At 41.1% G+C, this 17,837-nt stretch overlaps 1 protein-coding gene and 1 pseudogene across 4 annotated transcripts in view; one reads left to right on the plus strand and one right to left on the minus strand.

Moving 5' to 3' along the window:
- Mpp7 (MAGUK p55 scaffold protein 7) overlaps window positions 1–17,837 on the minus strand; it is a 249,357-nt gene that overhangs the window by 166,285 nt on the left and 65,235 nt on the right. The gene's annotated exons all lie outside the window — the stretch shown is intronic.
- Window positions 16,525–16,817, plus strand: LOC126507860 (small ubiquitin-related modifier 1-like; annotated as a pseudogene).

Genomic DNA, 17,837 nt, shown 5'->3' on the forward strand with positions numbered 1-17,837 from the left:
GAGAGAGAGAGAGAGAGAGAGAGAGAGAGAGAGAGAGAGAGAGAGAGAGAGAGAGAGAGAGAGAGAGAGAGAGAGAGAGAGAGAGCTGACAGCCTAAAGTAAAATTTGTCTCCAGGTACACATGCATGTTAGGGGGGAAAACAATTTATATCAACCTAATCACAGAATGGTGATGATAAATCATGAATGACAAAGAGGCATCGGTGGAGCTGACAGTAGGGAAGGGGAAGACAAGAACAGGTGAGTGAGTACATAAGAAGAAAACTTCCCAGCTAACAAGCTTATCTAACCAGGAGCCATTCTTCATCAAGATGACTATAAAGTCAGGACAAGCCACCTATTCCACATGAAAGCAACCCATAAGCAGAGCAGAAAGAAAAAACCCTGGCTTCCAAAGAAATTCCTGAGCAAAACACGCTAGCTGGGGCTTCACTAGACCATCTTGTGTGGAGGTGATTCATTTATGCTTACGTAGACCAGACGCCTGGATAAAAGTAATAACCGACATGCAGTGTACACAGGAGGCCTGAGCAAAGTGAGAAGCAGACATGAGAATAACAATTCAGCTAGCCTCAAGTCTGTACAGAGGGAGTGGACCACAAGAACCCAAGAGAAAGGTGTCTGGGTTCAAATGAGACAGGGATGCTTGGGAGGTAGCTGGGGGCTGGGAGCAGGGTGCATTTGGGGACAAAAACATGAAACAATATGATTCTGTAGAAATGAGCCTTCAGAATAAAGGGCTGTTGTAACACCAGTACTGTTTACTCCATTGGTAAGCTGTACATCTTGAACAAGTGGAGCAAAGACACAGCTTTATGAGATCTATATAATATGCACTGACAGATTTACTTTAATCTTAAATCTTGATTTCCAGGCAGTGGTGGCACAGCCGAGTGGTGGTAGTACACGCCCTTAATCCCAGCACTAGGGAGGCAGAAAGAGGCAGATCTCTGTGAGTTCGAGGCCAGACTGGACTTAAGAGGTAGTTCCAGGACAGGCTCCAAAGCTACAGAGAAACCCTGCCTAAATAAATAAATAAAGCCATGATTTCAATAATTCTGAAACTAATAGAGGCTGGCAGTCTTAGTGCATTCCTGCATTCCACTGCTCAGGAAGTGGAGCAGGATGAACAGGAGTTCAAGGCCAGTTTTGGCTACACTAGTCACTATCTCAAGAAACAAACAAACAAAAAAGGTGGGGGCTGGGAAGATAATTTGGCTGGTGATGACCCGAGTTTGAGCCCCAAACCCACATAAAAAAATACAAACTGTGATGCCATACGCTTGAAATTTCAAGGTTTTAGAGACCAGCCAAATCCATCAGCAAGCGCCAGGCCAGTGAGCCAGATGGTCCTTAAATAGGAAAACAGCCCACAGCACCTGAGGATTGGTGACACCTGAGAGTGAACTCTGGTCCCCAGGGCAAACATACTGAGACAGAGACACAGAAACAGAGAATGTCTACAATCCCTTCTCATTTCCTCTCTATTGCTTTGTGTATGTGTATGTGTTGTGTGTGTGTGTGCGTGCATGTATGCGTGTGTGTGTGTGTGCGTGCGTGCTCATGCCTATGGCAGCCAGCAGTGGACATCAATGTGTGTGTGTGTGTGTGTGTGTGTGTGTGCGTGCATGCTCATGCCTATGGCAGCCAGCAGTGGACATCAATCTGGTGGTGGTGGGTGGAATCGTCTTTTTCAGTCAGTCCCCACCTAGCTTTTTGAGACAGTCTCTCATTAAACTTGTAGTTCACTGGTTAGATAAAACAGCTAGCTAGACAGTTAAAGGGGTCTGCTGTCTCCATCCACCCCCCCCCCCGGACCAGGATTAGAGATTTGTGTCACCCTGCTATTGAGCTAAGGATCCAAAATCAGACCCTCATTCTTGCATGGCAGGCAAATTACTGACTGAACTGTCTCCCTAGCCCGCTATAGCATTTGTTAAGAAAATAAATCTAGGCCATCGACAATATAAAAAGTGTCATTGTACATATCCCAGATGCTCTGAAAACCTGAGGGAAAAGACCACAAAGTACAGACCACAATCTCATCATATAAATTATAAATTATTTAGAATAATTCATTTTCTACTGTTTTTCACTATATTTGTCAAACATAACTCACTGCTAACCAAAAGAATTTATTTAATGCTAAAACGTAGCACAGATTCTCAAAACAATGACAGACCTAAAAAGAAAACTGCTAAAAAATGCAGAAGCACGAGTGGAGGAGTATTCCAGCTGCAGGAAGTTGCTTCTGTAAAAATACAACATTCTGGGCAAGACAGTAGTGGCTCCCTGGGGAAAAACAGGCTCAGAGTTTGCAGAAAGTGTCCCTGCAGTGAGCAGTTCACTCCACTTGCAGATTCCAGATGCTCCGCATTCCTGACATCAGGGTGGAAACATTTACTGGTAGTCTAGAGAAATTTAATGCCGTCATTCTTGTCATATCCCTCATAGCTTCGTTACCAGCTCCAGTCTGGGGAAGCTATAAAGACTATGCTAAATGAGAAAAAGGGAGTCCTCTGTGTTCAGCCGCCCTGGACACAAGAAGCAACCAAAACGTTTAGAAAGTATTCAGCAAAAGACTTGGCAACCAGGAACAACTATGGATTTGCCTTTTTTCAGTTTTGATATTTGCATTCTACCCAATATGAACAGGCAGTGAACCAAAATGTTTCCCTATAACCTGAGGCTAATAACCAGCAAAGAATGCATATCAACGCCCAGAACAACACTGTTAAATTTTATGGCATTAATAAAATGGGACACCAAGTAAATTTACAAATTTTCCACTTTCTTAAAGGTAAAATAATCAGCACTATTTCGTGCCATTCCTAATGGGCCTCATTTTCTTCATTTAAAGCACAGTTTATTTCCAAAAGGGCTTATAGGACTAAAATACTTGAATTCAACAGAGTGTCCTCATTACACTATCCCTCAACTTCAAACAACGTTAAAGCATCTGGCACACTGAGATTTTTAAATATGCAGAACAACTTAAATAATCCCAATACTGTAGCTTTGTTAATAACAATAATAGGCAATTCATTCAATTACCTTGAAGTCTATAAAATCAGGGCGAGTTAACAGAAAGCAAGTGCATACAGTCACACAGAACATTCGTGTTTAGAAGCTATCTCTAGGCTTTAAGAGGTTCCTATGTGCAATTAACTTCAAGTCAGTAGCCTGTGGCTTTGTATAAAGTATGCCAATACCACCAAAACAAGCATGAAAGAACTTTGATGTTTTCTTGGCACTGTTCACACAAAAGATACAGGCATAGAAAAGTAAAACTGGCTTCTAAAACTTACAGACCAATAGCCAACAGCCACCCTCTAATTATTTACATCATATCAAACCAGTGACTGAGCCAGCAAGGATAGAGTAGGGTGGATAGACAAGTGGTGGGGCTTTAAATGAAAATGTCCTTCACAGGACTTGAAAGCCTGGTCACCAATTAGCAGCACCATTTGGGGGATGTTTTGGAGGCCTGGTTTTATTGGTAGAAGTATGTCACTAGAGACAGTCGTTCTGAGTCTAAACTCTCCAGACCATTTCCAGTTGCTCTCTCTGCTTCATGCTAGTGGTTGAAATGTGAGCTTCTTATTCCTGCAGCCATGCCTGGCACTTGATAATACGATTCCCTGCCATGATGGACCCTTATCCCCCTCTACCATAAGCCCAAATAAACTGTCTTCCTCAAGTTGCTTTGGTCATGATGTTTTATCATAGCATAGGAAGTAACTAATACATAAGCGAAAACATCACATTTGCTATTTATGGCACAATAGGACTTTTTAATCTTTTGGAAATTACTGTTAATTAAATGTTAACATATAATTAAACCAGATAAAGTAGGAAGTGGAGCTGTATCATGCATCTGTACTCTCAAGGCTTATTAATAAGTATCAAGCGTAAGAAAATCCCACAAGCACAGGGGATAGGACCATCTATAATGCTTCTCTCTTCAAGCATTGTCCTGGAATATCCTTCACTACATCCCCAAAAATTCTATTGCTGAGCTATGTACAAAGTGAAATCCTAAGACACTTCATGTCATCCAAAAGGTATCAAGACCCATTGTCATCAGAGAGAAGATATTGTTGACTAGTAAAAACTAAGGTGTTTCTATACATAGATTTAAAAAATAATCCCAGCTATAAAAATGTTTTATTTGTGTTAAAAATAGCAAATTAGTGATTTGTCCCTAAAAGCAGAGGAGTCGAGTCGATGTTTCCCAACCTTTCCACCCATACCCAACTCTCCTCTAAACATGAAATTTTGCTTTCAAGAGAACCTGGTTATAGAAATTCTTTCTTCTCAGTCAAAAGAGTGGCTGGCGAAGCTAAGGCTCCAAAGAGCTGAATAAAGAATAAGGTGTTGTTTCAACTCGGTTAGGCAGTGAGGATGCTTCCTGCAAAGGGCACCCAACTCTGGGGTTTCGGTTTCATGAAAACAGTCCATTAAGCTACATGCCTCCATATTAAAAGCAGCCATCTCACTGCATCCAAATCGTACCATGAAAATTCAGTGTAAGAGACATTTTTGCCGTGCAGGTGTGGTGGGGCCATTAACCCCACCACTCAGGAGGCAGTGTGAGTTTGAGGCCAGTGTAAGGGGAGAGGGCTGTGAATAATACAGTTCTCCCCAGCACTGATGTGAGCCTACTCTTTCTAGTTCTAATTTCTTTAAATCCTTACGTTATCAAGAAACAAAGCAAACATGCCAAATTTACACATTCTGAACTGTGCTATTTTTTTTTTTTTTTACAAAGAGAAAGAAAATTTTACTTTGTAATAGTTAAGGCTACAACAAAATAAAGCCTTGTTGTTTGCTGACCAGGTAAGCACTGTGTGTGAAAAGCATGTACCTAAAACTCTATTATAAAAATAGTCTGCCCAGATACCTCTTTTATTTGGTTTGGAAGCCTTCTCAATGGCTAACTTAATTCACTTAATTCACTTTATTTGATCATTTGTATGTGATCTGTGTGCATGAGCGCACGCGTGCGTGCGTGCATGTGTGTGTGTGTGTGTGTGTGTGTGTGTAGGTGGGTGTTTACCACGGTACATGTGCAGAGATCAGAAGACAAATTTTGGTGTCCATCCTGGTCTTTCACCTTGTTTGAGACAAATTTTCTTGTTGTTTAAACTATGTAAGCCAGGTTACTTCACCCTCAGGCTTCTGGGGACCTACCTGCCTACCACTCCCATCTACTCATAGAAGCACTGGAATTACAGATACTCACTACTGCTCCGAGCTTAACATGGGTTCTGGGGTTCAAATCCAAGTCCTCAGACATTCATAGCAACCACTTCACCAACTAAACCAACTCCCCAGCCCTTCTCTTCAAAAGGAACTTACAGCATTTTCTCCTAAGTAAGAAGATGCTGAAGAGGCAAGAATGATCACTTTAAAGTTCATGCCTATGAAGAATCACATAGGAAAATAGATCAATTCCTGCTTCTTAGGGTATAGTCTGTTGAGTGGTCTCTCAAAGGGTTCACAAGCTTCTTTCACTGGGAATTTAACACTAGCAAAGAAAAGAGTAGAATTTTGTCTCCTACAGTCAAATCTGCAACAAGGGGAAGCAGAGTCAATTCATGTATGATGCATGTATGGATCGAAAAAAATCAGTGAATCCAGGTAATTTGTGTAGTGTGTATTTATAATGATAAAAATTAGGATTAACAATAAAGGAAAGTTGTGATAATAGTATCATTTTGTAGAAAGTTAGTCCTATCATTATTGCATGAGGTTATACAAAGCATGGGAGCCACGGCTGCCCCAGCTGCCAACCAACTGATCAGCAGTCTATCCTGGGATCCTCTGGCTGACGGGGTAGCTGTGCCTTCCCTCAGGCTCCACATACATTGCTTAATGAACATGTGCGTGTCATAAAAGAGGACACCGTTCCCAACAAGAGGAAGGTGGTCCTATGATCAAAGGCATATGAGTGATTAGTCTCCTTCCCAGAGTCAAACAAATCCCCACGCTGTGCAAGTGCTTGTCAACACTCCAGATAGCATCCACTCATGATGTTTAGTATCATGTATGCTTGGGAAATTAACACTCCACACAATTCCAGCTATATAGAATCACATATCCCACTGACTAAAACAGAGCAAAGACTTGGAATGAGTTCAGGGAAGCATCAAAATAGCAATTAGAAGAGTAATGCAGATATAGGTCCCCCAGATGCTCTTTTTCCCCATGACAACCAGCAAGCTGCTACATGCCTGGAAACCTTGCTCTGCTATGGAAGCAAACTGGAAACTGAAAACATGATGCAATCAAATGCAGTGTGCACCTCCTGAAAGTGCTAGAAGAAAACTGCCCTGAGCTGAGCCTGGATTTTCCACAGTGAAATCTACCACTGAGGGGGAAAGTCATCACACGTGGCTTTGGGGTTGGTTTGGTTCATTTTCATTGTGTGTGTGTGTGTGTGTGTGTGTGTGTGTGTGTGTTTTATTTTTGACAAGGTCTCTCTATGTAACCCTTTCTGGTCCAGCTTATATTTTTGAGATAGGATCTTGCTATGTAGCCCAGGTTGGCCTCGATATCATGCTCTTCCAGCCTCAGTTTCCCAAGTGCTAGGACTTCAGTGTGCTCTAATATATCTGACCAATCCTTGAGGACTGGTTTGTTTTAAATGAACAGTAACACAGTGTCTTAGGATTTCCATTGCTGTGACAAGATATCATGACTACAGTACTTATAAAGGAAAACATTTTATTGTGGCTGGCTTATAGTTCATGGAAGAAAGCATGGCATTCTGTGAACAGACATGGTGCTACCTAGAGAGGTAGCTTGATGGAGGAGTTACTTTCATTTAATAAAGAAACTGCCTTGGCCCATTTGATAGGCCAACCCTTAGGTGGGTGGAGTAAACAGAACAGAATGCTGGGAGGAAGAGGACGTGAGCTCAGACTCAATAGCTCTGCTCTCTGAGGCAGACGTGATGAAGCTCCGACCCAGGATGGATGTAGGCTAGAATCTTCCCGGTAAGCGTACCTTGGGGTGCTACACACATTATTAGAAATGGGCTAGTCCAGGTGAGAGAGTTAGCCGAGAAGAGGCTAGATATAATGGGCCAAGCAGTGTTTAAAAGAATACAATTTGTGTGTTGTTATTTCGGGGCATAAGCTAGCCAGGCGGCCGGGAGCCAGGCTGTGGGAAGAGGCCCGCAGCTCCCTTCAACAGTAGCTGAAAGTTCTACAACTTGATCTGCAGGCAACAGGAAGTAAACTATTCCATACTGGGTGTAGCCTGAGCATATATGAGACCTCAAAGCCTACCCCCATAGTGAGGTAGTTCTTGCAACAAGGCCACACCTACTCCAACAGGGCAACAATTCCTAATAACTCCTTAGAAGTTAAGCATTCAAACGCATGACCATATGTATTCAAATCATCACACACAGTATTTTCATGACATTGGCAGAACAAACAACATCTACTTTTCATGATTTGAAATGGCCACTTTTAGCAGTGAAGCTCACAATGTGTCCAATATCCTCAATAAATTCAATCTACCACATTAAGGATTAAAAAATCATAATTTTAGTGATGGAAACAAATTTAATAAGATTTCCTAACTAGACTCACGTTGATATATAACCTAAATATTAGCTAAACAATACTCCTCGAAGAGGACATTCACTGCTGAAAGAAAACAACACTGTCAATAAAGGATATCAGAAATAGTTCAAAATGGTATAAAAAAGAAGGGAGATAATAACACCATAAATGGTGGGAAAATGACAATAAAAGACTTTAGATGTTACATGAACTTAGATCGCAAAACAGCAGGGTTAGGGGTGAAATGGTGTCAGATAGCAATGACTGCAAAAAGACGTGGGTTGGGAGGCATGTAAGGGTAAACTAAGCAAGTTTCCCTGCTGCCTTACTTAAGAAATTTCAGCAACTACCCCCCACCTGTCTCCAGCACTACTGACAAAAATACTGACTCTCAGCCGGACAGTGGTGGTGCACACCTTTAATCCCAGCACTCGAGAAGCAGAGGCAAGCAGATCTCTGTGAGTTCGAGGCCAGCTTGGTCTACAAGAGCTAGTTCCAGGGCAGGCTCCAGAGCTACAGGGAAACCCTGTCTTGAGAAAACAAAAACAAACAACAACAACAAAAAAAAATTGACTCTCTGAACAACTTCGTATTTTTGAACAACAAAATATTTTTCAATTAGGGTACATCCCAGTTTCATTTCTTTTGCTTGGATAAAATACCCTGACAAAGAGCAACTGAGGGGAGAAAGAGTTCATTGTAGTTCACAATCCCTCACAGCAGAGAAGTCAAGGCAGGAACCTGAAGCATCTGGTCGCATCCACAGTCAAGAGAGGAGAAACAAGTGCAATTTCTCTATTCGGCAGTTCAGAGCCCAAACCCAGGAAATGGTACCACAAACAATGGGTAGGTCTTCCTGCTTCAATTCACATCATGACAATCCTACAAGCCCCACGAACATGCCCACAAGTCACCTACCTGATGAAGATAATTGTCCATTAAGAATCTGATCCTATCAACATGTAGAAGAATGAAAATAGATCCATATCTATCACAATGCACAAAACTCAAGTCCAAATGGATAAAAGACCTCAGCATAAAATTAGCCACACAGAACTCCATAGAAGAGAAAGTGGAAAGTGCACCTGAACTCATTTGGCACAGGAGACCACTTCCTAAATAGAACCCCAGTAGCACAGACACTAAGAGAAACAACTAACAAATGGGACCTCCTAAAACTAAGAGGCTTCTGTAAAGCAAAGGACACGGTCAACAAGACAACATGACAGCCTACAGAATGGGAAAACAAAATCTCCATCAAGACAAATCTCCACATCAGACAAAGGGCTAATCTCCAAATGCTCAACATCCTTGAGCAATGAAATGCAAATCAAAACAACTGTGAGATTCTATCTTATACCTCTCATAATGACCAAGATCAAGAACACTGACGACAACTTATGCTGGAGAGGATGTGGGGTAAAATCTGCATTGCTGGTGGGAGTGCAAACTGAAACAGCCGCTTTGGAAATCAGTATGGTAATTTCTCAGAAAATTAGGAAACAACCTACCTCAAGACCCAACAATACCACTTTTGGATATATACCCAAAGGATGCTCAACCATACCACAAGGACATGTGTTCAACTATTAAAAGCAGCATTATTTGTCATACCCAGAGTCTGGAAATAACCTAAATGTCCCTCAACCAAAGAACAGGTAAGGAAAATGTGGTACCTTTATACAATTGAGTACTACACAAAGGGGGAAAAATGTCATCTTGAAATACGTGAGCAAATGGATGGATCTAGGAAACATCTTATTGAGTTAAGCAACCTAGATCCAGAAAGACAAATATCAGATGCATTCACTCATAAGTGGCTTTGGATATCAAGCAAAGAAAAACCAGCCTACAATTCACAGTCCCAGACAACCTAGACAGCAAAGAGGACCCTAAGAGAGACATACATGGATATAATATACATGGGAAGTAGAAAAAGACAAGATCTTCAGAGTAAATTGGGAGCATGGAGACCATGGGAAAGGAGAGAAGGGGAAGGGAGAGGAAGGAATGGGAGCAAAGAAAAATATATAGCTCAATAAAAACAATTTAAAAAAAGTTCAGGAGTTAACAAAATTCTACCACATTGCAAAGGACTACTTAGACAAATCATAAACAACACAGTACAGTGTGCAGGTAGCATGTTTCCCAGAACCCTGTCTCCCAAGGGGTATGGCTAAGAAGTGAGCATTTCCAAGGTCTCCAGTTTCCTACTGGCCGTTGGTGTTACTAGCTCTTTTAAAACTGTGCTTATAAAGGTTTTACATTCATTTCTATACAAATATATTTTACATTATATGTTTAAACAAATAATATTTGATGAAATTACAAAATTTCATCAGCCAAGGCATGATTCTATAAGATTCTTTTAAACCACGCTCTATTACAGAAATAAAAATCGTAAGATAAACTCTAACTGAAGATCAGCATATTCCACAGCTAGAGAGTTCTCACACTGCAATTCACATACCCTATATCTGAATGAGTAACTGAATGAATGGTGGGATCACTCTCCTGAGGAAGGAATTCACAGATGTGCAAAGGGTAAAGCCTAAAACTATCTACTTACTAATGTAGAGATAAAAACATCAGCAAATGTTTACATTAGCTGACTACAATCACAATTGACCTACACAGAAATATTTGTATGGTCTTATGGGTATTTAGACATGGGTAAGTAAATACATATCCATGTCTCTGCTCTGTCAGACATCTGCTGAGAGGGTCTAAAGTTACTGTGGTGGTTAGAAAGAAAATGACTCCCAAAGGGAGTGGCACTATTAAGAAGTATGGTCTTGTTGAAGTATTCCTTGTTGGGGGAAGTGTGTCACTGTAGAGATGGGCTCAAGCCATACCCAATGTCTTAGTTCACTTCTTGTTACCTGCAAGTCAAGATGAAGGAATTACAGCTCTTCCTCCATACTATATCATGCCACCATGTTGCACTATGATAATAATGGGCTAAACCTCTGAAAATATAAGCCACCCCAATTAAATGCTTTTCCTTTATAAAGAATTACTATGGTAATGGTATTTCTTTACAGCAATTGAAACCCTAATTAAGACAGAAGTTGGTACCAGGGACTCGGGTATTGCTGTGATAGGTTTGATCGTGTTTTTGTTTGAAGGAATTCAGACTTTGGGTTAGGAATGCAGTGGAATGCTTTTGAGTGCTCTTAATGAGCCGTATCAGTAGGGGCATGGAAGACAGTGGTGCTGTGAGTGGTTGGAACTGTGGGGAGATGGCTCAAGAGGTTTCAGAGGAGAATTTTAATATGTTGCCTAGAGGTAATTCCTGTGATATTTTGGTAAAGAATGTGGCTGCTTTATGCCCTTGTCTGAAGAGTCTGGCTGAGGATTAAGTGAGGATGAAATTGAAAGATCTGTGAGTTCAAGGCCAGTATTGTTGACAGAGAAAGTTTCAATACAACCAATCTTAGGCAGCGAAGGAAACTATCGAAAATAGGAAGGTAGTGAAGATGTAATTGGACAAGGGGCCCATGTTCCAGCCCCAATTATCAGCAGAACTTGGCAGCTTTGGCCGTGTGTTTCTGGAGTGAAGGACAGAAGAAAGGAGGTATGGAATCTCCCTCCATGACTAAGGAACGCCACTAAGGTCAGGCATGTGTCAGAGCCTAGAGAGGTGATTGTGTGAAGCTGTGAAGCTGAAACATAGATTGCCTTGGAGAACCCAAGATGTTAGAAATGCCAGAGTCATGAGATACCTGCTGAGGAAAACTGCTCGCAGGGAGTCCAACTAGTCCAAGAGAAAGAAGTGTGTTGCAGCCAACAAAGATGAAAGGAACTGGAGATCTGAACAGTGCATTGACATCAGACATGGAGATGCGGAGTTTGGAGCGTTCCCAGCTGGTTTTCAGTGCTGAGTTGGTCCAGTATTTCTTCCCTATGCTCCCTCTTCACTATATTCTGAAATTGTCACGTATATACTGCACCATTATTCTGGAAGCATATGATCTCCTTTCTGACTTTGATTTTACAGTGGATGACAATTAGAGATTGCATGGATCTCAAAAGAGACTTAGAACTTTAGACTTTTACATAAATTTGAGACTCTTATATTGAGACTATGGGGACTTTTGAGGTTGAACTAAATGTATTTTTGCATTATGATATGGCTACAAGTCTTTGGGGGCCAGGTCATGGAATACGGTGGTTTGAAGGGAAATGGCCCCCAAAGGGAATAGAACTATTAGGAGGTATGGCTTTGTTGGATGGAAAGTGTCACTATGAAGGCAGGCTTTGAGGTCTTGTATGTGTTCAAATCACTCCCAGTGTCTCAGACCACTTCCTGTTGTCTGCAAGTCAGGATGAATGAATATCAGCTCCTTCTCCAGCACAATGTCTGCCTGCACAACACAATGTTACCCCATGATGATAATGGACAAAATCTCAGGGAATGTAAGCCACCCCAATTAAATGTTTTTCCTTTATAAGAATTGTCGTGTTCATGTTGTCACTTCACAGCAATTGAAATCCTAACCAAAACAACTGCCCAAGTTTCCATTTCTAATCCTATTCTCCCCCCAGGGGAAAAAAAACTAGGCTCCTTGGAGACATGGCTACTTGAGGAATAGGGCAGATGAGCTGATGCCCCTTGGCTGTCAGAGTAGGAAAGTACTAGACAAGCCCACACTGATGGAGGCTTTCAAAGGAACTGACAGAAAGAACTTCCAACAGGCAAAGCTGGCCTAACTGGGGTAACAACATAAAACAGTGCTGGATTATAACCCTAAAGTCAATACCAACAATGAACAAGTGAATGAATGAGGAGGAAAGGGCAAGAATCCAGGAAACTTAGACAGTTGTTTCACCCTAGAGGGGGAGGTGAGCAACTGATAGACAGAGGAATGTCAGCACCAGCAGCTCACAGTAAGACCCTTTCCTAAGATTTCATAGGTGCTTACTTCAGTTACTGACTCGCCAAAGCACATAACTTCCATCCCTTTGTGAGAAAAACACAAGACAAATTCAAACTCAGAGGACCTTACAATATGCTGACTAACGTCCCTCAAAGTCACTAAGGATGGCAGTCAAACCCTAGAGCAGCCTAACAAGTCACAAACTTGCATGTAGCATGCTGCTCCAAATGACAGCCTGGAACCAAAGGGAGAGGGGCCATGAGGTGGAAACTAAGGAAACAGGAATGGATTCTAGTTGGAGTCAGTGTATATGTATCAGTTCATCAACCGAAAGGAGTTTGGCACATGAATGAATGAATGCAGAAGGCTAAAAACAGGAGAAGCTGGGTGTGTGGTACACTGCAACCTTCTACACAACCTTTGTAATTCTAAACTTATAATAAAAATTGGATTATTAAAAATTTTAAGATGAAATCAACAGGTCGTTATAATCCAGAAAGAGAACCAAGAATGTGCATGGTACTCATATATGGTAAAGGAAAAACAACAAACTTATGTGGAAAGAATAGAATATAGGGTCATTAATTCTAAGATGGTTGACAATCTATGTGAGAAAAGACGGTTAGTTCTCTGCCTCACTTTGCATTCAAACTGCAGTCAGATTAAAATTTCATGTGTAAAAACCAATCTTTAAATTTATTAAAAAAAAATCTTAGAGAATATATATGGTCTAGGGCAAGGGGAGACATACTTAAGTTGAAGGGGGAAAAGCAATAACCAAGATGTGCTTACATGATTTTCAACTCTCTAAATTAATTGGGACTATTTGAGGGGGAAGTTTAAAATAAATGGCACAAAGAATTAATATATAAAATACAAGATAGGAAATTCTGCAAGTCAATTAGAACCATGTAAGACAGCACAATGGTTGAAAACAGGTTTGAATAGACATGTCCCAGACAGGAAAGTATATTAAACAATGGAAATATGTTTCACAGAAGGAATAGCCCCTATAACACTTTGTACCCCATCAGATGGCAGCAACTACAAAGATTAACAGCACTGAACACTGGCAAGAATGGCTGGAATCTCTAATGCACTCCATACATGACTAACTGGCCTAACAAGTCTGCAAATTAATTTTATAACATTATTATATGTATGCATCTTTCCTGCCCAAATATTTACAACAGAAGCAAAAATCAGCACTTTGCGTCATGCATGCACCTTACAGCATTGTAAGTCACATGAAAGAGCATGAGTCTACAGACAATGCAGGGTATGTCGGCAGATATGTGAATAAACATGCATGACACACTGTATACATTCATATACTCCCTGCAAACAGCATTTGCTCTACATGGTTACAGAACAGGCTGGGGATGTAGCTCAGAGGCAGAGTACCTGCCTAGTATGCACAGGGTTCTAGTCCCAAGCACTGCAAGAGGAAAGAAACAGAATAATACAATCTGTGGCATGTAATAAAATTTGTGAGTTTTGACTGTTTGTTTTAATAAGAGTCAAATATGTGTTTTTCTTGTGCCACTGATCAAACCCTGGGCCTTACACACGCTAACCATGCGCTCTACAACTGAGATACATCTGAACTATGAGAAACACTGAGTGCACACACAGCTCATGAAGAATACTTACCAAGGTGAGAAAAGAAGTGAGACTGAGAAGATGAGAATCTTTTCGTGATGTACTTACAAAATGCATTTTCTTTTCTTCATTAAATAAGCAGAAAGAGGAAGATAGATGAATGCTAAGATTGTTTCATTAAAAAGCATTTGTGGAGGCTGAGGAAATTGGTCAGAGAGTAAAAGTGCTGTCTGTGTAAGCAAAAAAACCTGAGTTTGAATTCCTAGCACCCACATAAAAAGCCAGATGTGGTTCATGTGTGTGTGTGTGTGTGTGTGTGTGTAGTGCATACATGTGAGTGCATGAATGTGGCAAGGAGACAGGAGGATGAATAAGGCTCGCTTGCTGGTCACCCACAGCATAGCCCCATGTTTGGTGAGAAACCCTACTCAAAGGAACAGGACACCGAGGCAGCCTACATCTTTCTCTGGCCTCCGTATGTGCGTAAGTGCACACACCAAAACACACATCTGGAAACCACAAATACACATGGCATTTTCCCAAGTGACTATAACAAGTACAGACACTAAAGTCAGATGCCTTTCTTCTGTGATTGGGCCCATGGCCATTTGTAAAACTCTAACTTTATTCTCTTGGAGACTCAATGGCAAGAAAATATCAACAATGTTGCTAAACAATATGACATGAGTACTTCAACTACACCAGTACAGGAGATCTACTCAGGAACATTAAACATACAATGCACGCAACCCATTGTGGCATCTGTGAGTGCACTGACCTGGGAACAGTCATGTCTTCTACACCTAACTCAAATCTTCAGGCACACGGGTTCAAAAGCACGAGAAAGCAGGTGTCACAGCCAGTACATTTGTGCTCTAAGTGGCACAGCTGTGTGGAAAAGCTCTTTATAAATTCCATACTGTCTATGCTATTTTCTGTGAATGACAGCGCTCAGTTATAAACGCTTATTCTCACCAGCCTGTGAGCTAAACCTCATTAGCAATACTTTGCTATCAATTAAGGTAACACAATCTTGGTGAATAGTGAAGCATAAAATATACTGCACAACTGCAATACATTGATGGCTAGAAAAATTTTAGCTATAATTACCCTATCATCACAAAAAGTTCAATTATTCATTTTACATAGTTCAACAAAACACAGAACTAAATAAAAACTAAAAAGAAAATATTTAAAGGAGTTGACTTGCAAATTAACATCCTGAGGGATTAAAAAAAAAACTAGTTTAACAGAATTTAACCAAAAGTAAATCTTCCACCAAAAAATAATCCACAGTCTAAGTCACTAGGAGGGGAAATGGCTGCAGATGGACAGAGACAAGCCAGACTGCACTTGCAGAGTGACAACAATGACATCTGGCAGAACAGCAACTGGACAGGGTAAATGTGGTGCCCATGACTGGAATGGGTGGGGTGGAAATGGTTACCTCAGCTGGCAAGAGTAGGTGGTCCCTGAGATCAGGACTCCATGACCACAGTGACATATGGGACACTGTTTTCAGCTGTGTTATGTTGCCTCTTCTTTAAAGGAGTCTTAAAACTTCAAGGCATAGCCTGGGCATGGTGTCATTCATAATGCTCATTGACCTTGTGAGGATGAGGCAGGAAGACTGTGAGTTTAAAGGCTATTCTAGGATTCACAAAGCAAAACCCTGTCTCAAACAAATCAAAACAAACCCAAAGTAAATGTTTGCACAACCTATTTCCCACCCGCATCATTCTTTTTTTGTCTCTTTTGTGTTGAAGATTAAATCCAGTGCTCACGCACATTAAAACATACACTCTAGTGATTTCAGCCCTAGTCCCTCCCCCTTATTTTGAACAGTTCTAAAACACACCCAGAAATCCATATTCGAGCAGTGCTGATAGCAAGAAAGCTAACTGCTAAACTGGGCCAGAAAGGAGATGTTTTTATATATGTGATGTGTTTTATGTCTAAGAAATATTTATAAATATAAATAATATTCTATAGGCCACTAAATTTTGCAATTGATGGGACTTATTGAGTAGTCAGATGTCATTGTTTTTAACATTTACTTAATTGGGGAGGGAAATGGGAGGCTGGGAGGAGGCAGTAGGTGTGCATGGACAGAGTGTGAAGGTTAAAGGGAAACTTTCAGAAGTAGATCTCCTTCTATCATGTGGACCTCAGGGAGTGAACTCAGGTCATCTGGCTTGGCAGCAAGTGCCTTTACCCAGTGAGTCATAGCAACAGCCCGCTGTTTAGTTTTCATATAACTTCTTACTGATGTCTAGGGACTTCCAGATGTGTTTTATCTCTGGTGATAGAGTAAGAGAATAAAAACTGGCAGGCCATAGCAGAAGTCACTGCAGCTGTGGTGTTGTGCTGTGGGAAGAGACAGGTTTGTAAACCTCAAAGTGAGGTTCTGCCTACCAGAGGCCCCTGTGGTACCTCGGAGAACCCTGGATGAAGCCACCATCACCATGTCTGAAAAAGAGGTAAAACCTTCAACTGAGAAATTAGGGGATAAGAAGAAAGGAGAATACATTAAACTCAAAGTTATTGGACAGGATAGTAGTGCGATACATTTCAATATGAAAATGACAACACACCTCACTGTCAAAGACAGGGAGCTACAGTAAATTCACTCACCATTCTCTTTGATTGTCAGAGAATTGCTGATAATCATACTCCAAAAGAACTGGGAATGGAGGAGGAAGAAGATGGTACAGAAGCTTATCAGGAGCAAATGGAGGTTATTCCAGGGTTTAGATAATTCTTTTCTTTTCCCCCTTTTCCCTCAATCCTTTTTTATTTTTAAAAATAGTTCTTTTGAGCATGGGATAAAACCGGACTCTCTGATCATGGCGAACAATGAGGACTGATGAGAAGCCAAGGTCAATGGCAAGGGGTTTTGATCCTACTTCATGTTCCGGCTTGGTGGGAGCCTAGCCAGTTTGAATGTTCACCTTCCTAGACATGGACGGAGAGGGGAGGTCCTTGGACTTTCCACAGGGCAGGGAACCATGACTGCTCTTTGGATTGGAGAGGGAGGGGGAGAGGAGTGGGGGGAGGGGGAGAAGAGTGGGGGGAAGGGGAGGGAAATGGGAGGCTGGGAGGAGGCGGAAACTTTTTTTTCCCATTCTCAATAAATTAAAATTAAAAAAAAATAGTTCTTTTGTAATATGGTATTCAAAATGAAAACTAAATACTGGCACTCCATCTCTTTAGAAAATCTGGTAATCTGAAAAATCTGGTAATCTGAACTCTAAGCGTTCAATATTCACTATTGGTTGTTTTTGCTGTGTTGATTTTTGATGATTAGACCTCAGCTCCCTTAATATTGCCCTTCTTATTTTAAAAAATTTTATATGTGCAGAGAGAGGCCACCCATTTCAGGACTGTGCATTTTCAGATTTGTGATGATAAAAAAGATCGACCAATGGGAGCTTTCCTGTGACTTTCCAATTGGAAGGTCTTCAGAGACCTGAACTGTGGGAAAATGACCTTTCCTCAGCTTGAAGCTGCTTTTAAAATCTGAGGGTCTGGACCAAAAGAAGAGCATCACGTTTGTAGTCAAGATGACAGATACAGTGAGAGTGACAGCTAACTCCAGGATGGCTTCACTGGGGAAAAGAATAAGGCAGGCTGCCTGAAGATCCCAGGAAAGCTGTAATTTCCATCAGCAGTTAGTAGAAAAATTACACTTGCAGAAGTAAACGCAACAGACACTGCTCCTTTTGAATCAATTTGTAGTTTTTGGACTCAGACATGAATATTCAAAGGACATCAAATG

This window comes from Alexandromys fortis, unplaced genomic scaffold (genome assembly GCF_014885135.2).
Source record: "Alexandromys fortis isolate MF-2015 unplaced genomic scaffold, M_Fortis_MF-2015_v1.1 scaffold_54, whole genome shotgun sequence".
NCBI classification, from domain to species: Eukaryota; Metazoa; Chordata; class Mammalia; order Rodentia; family Cricetidae; genus Alexandromys; species Alexandromys fortis.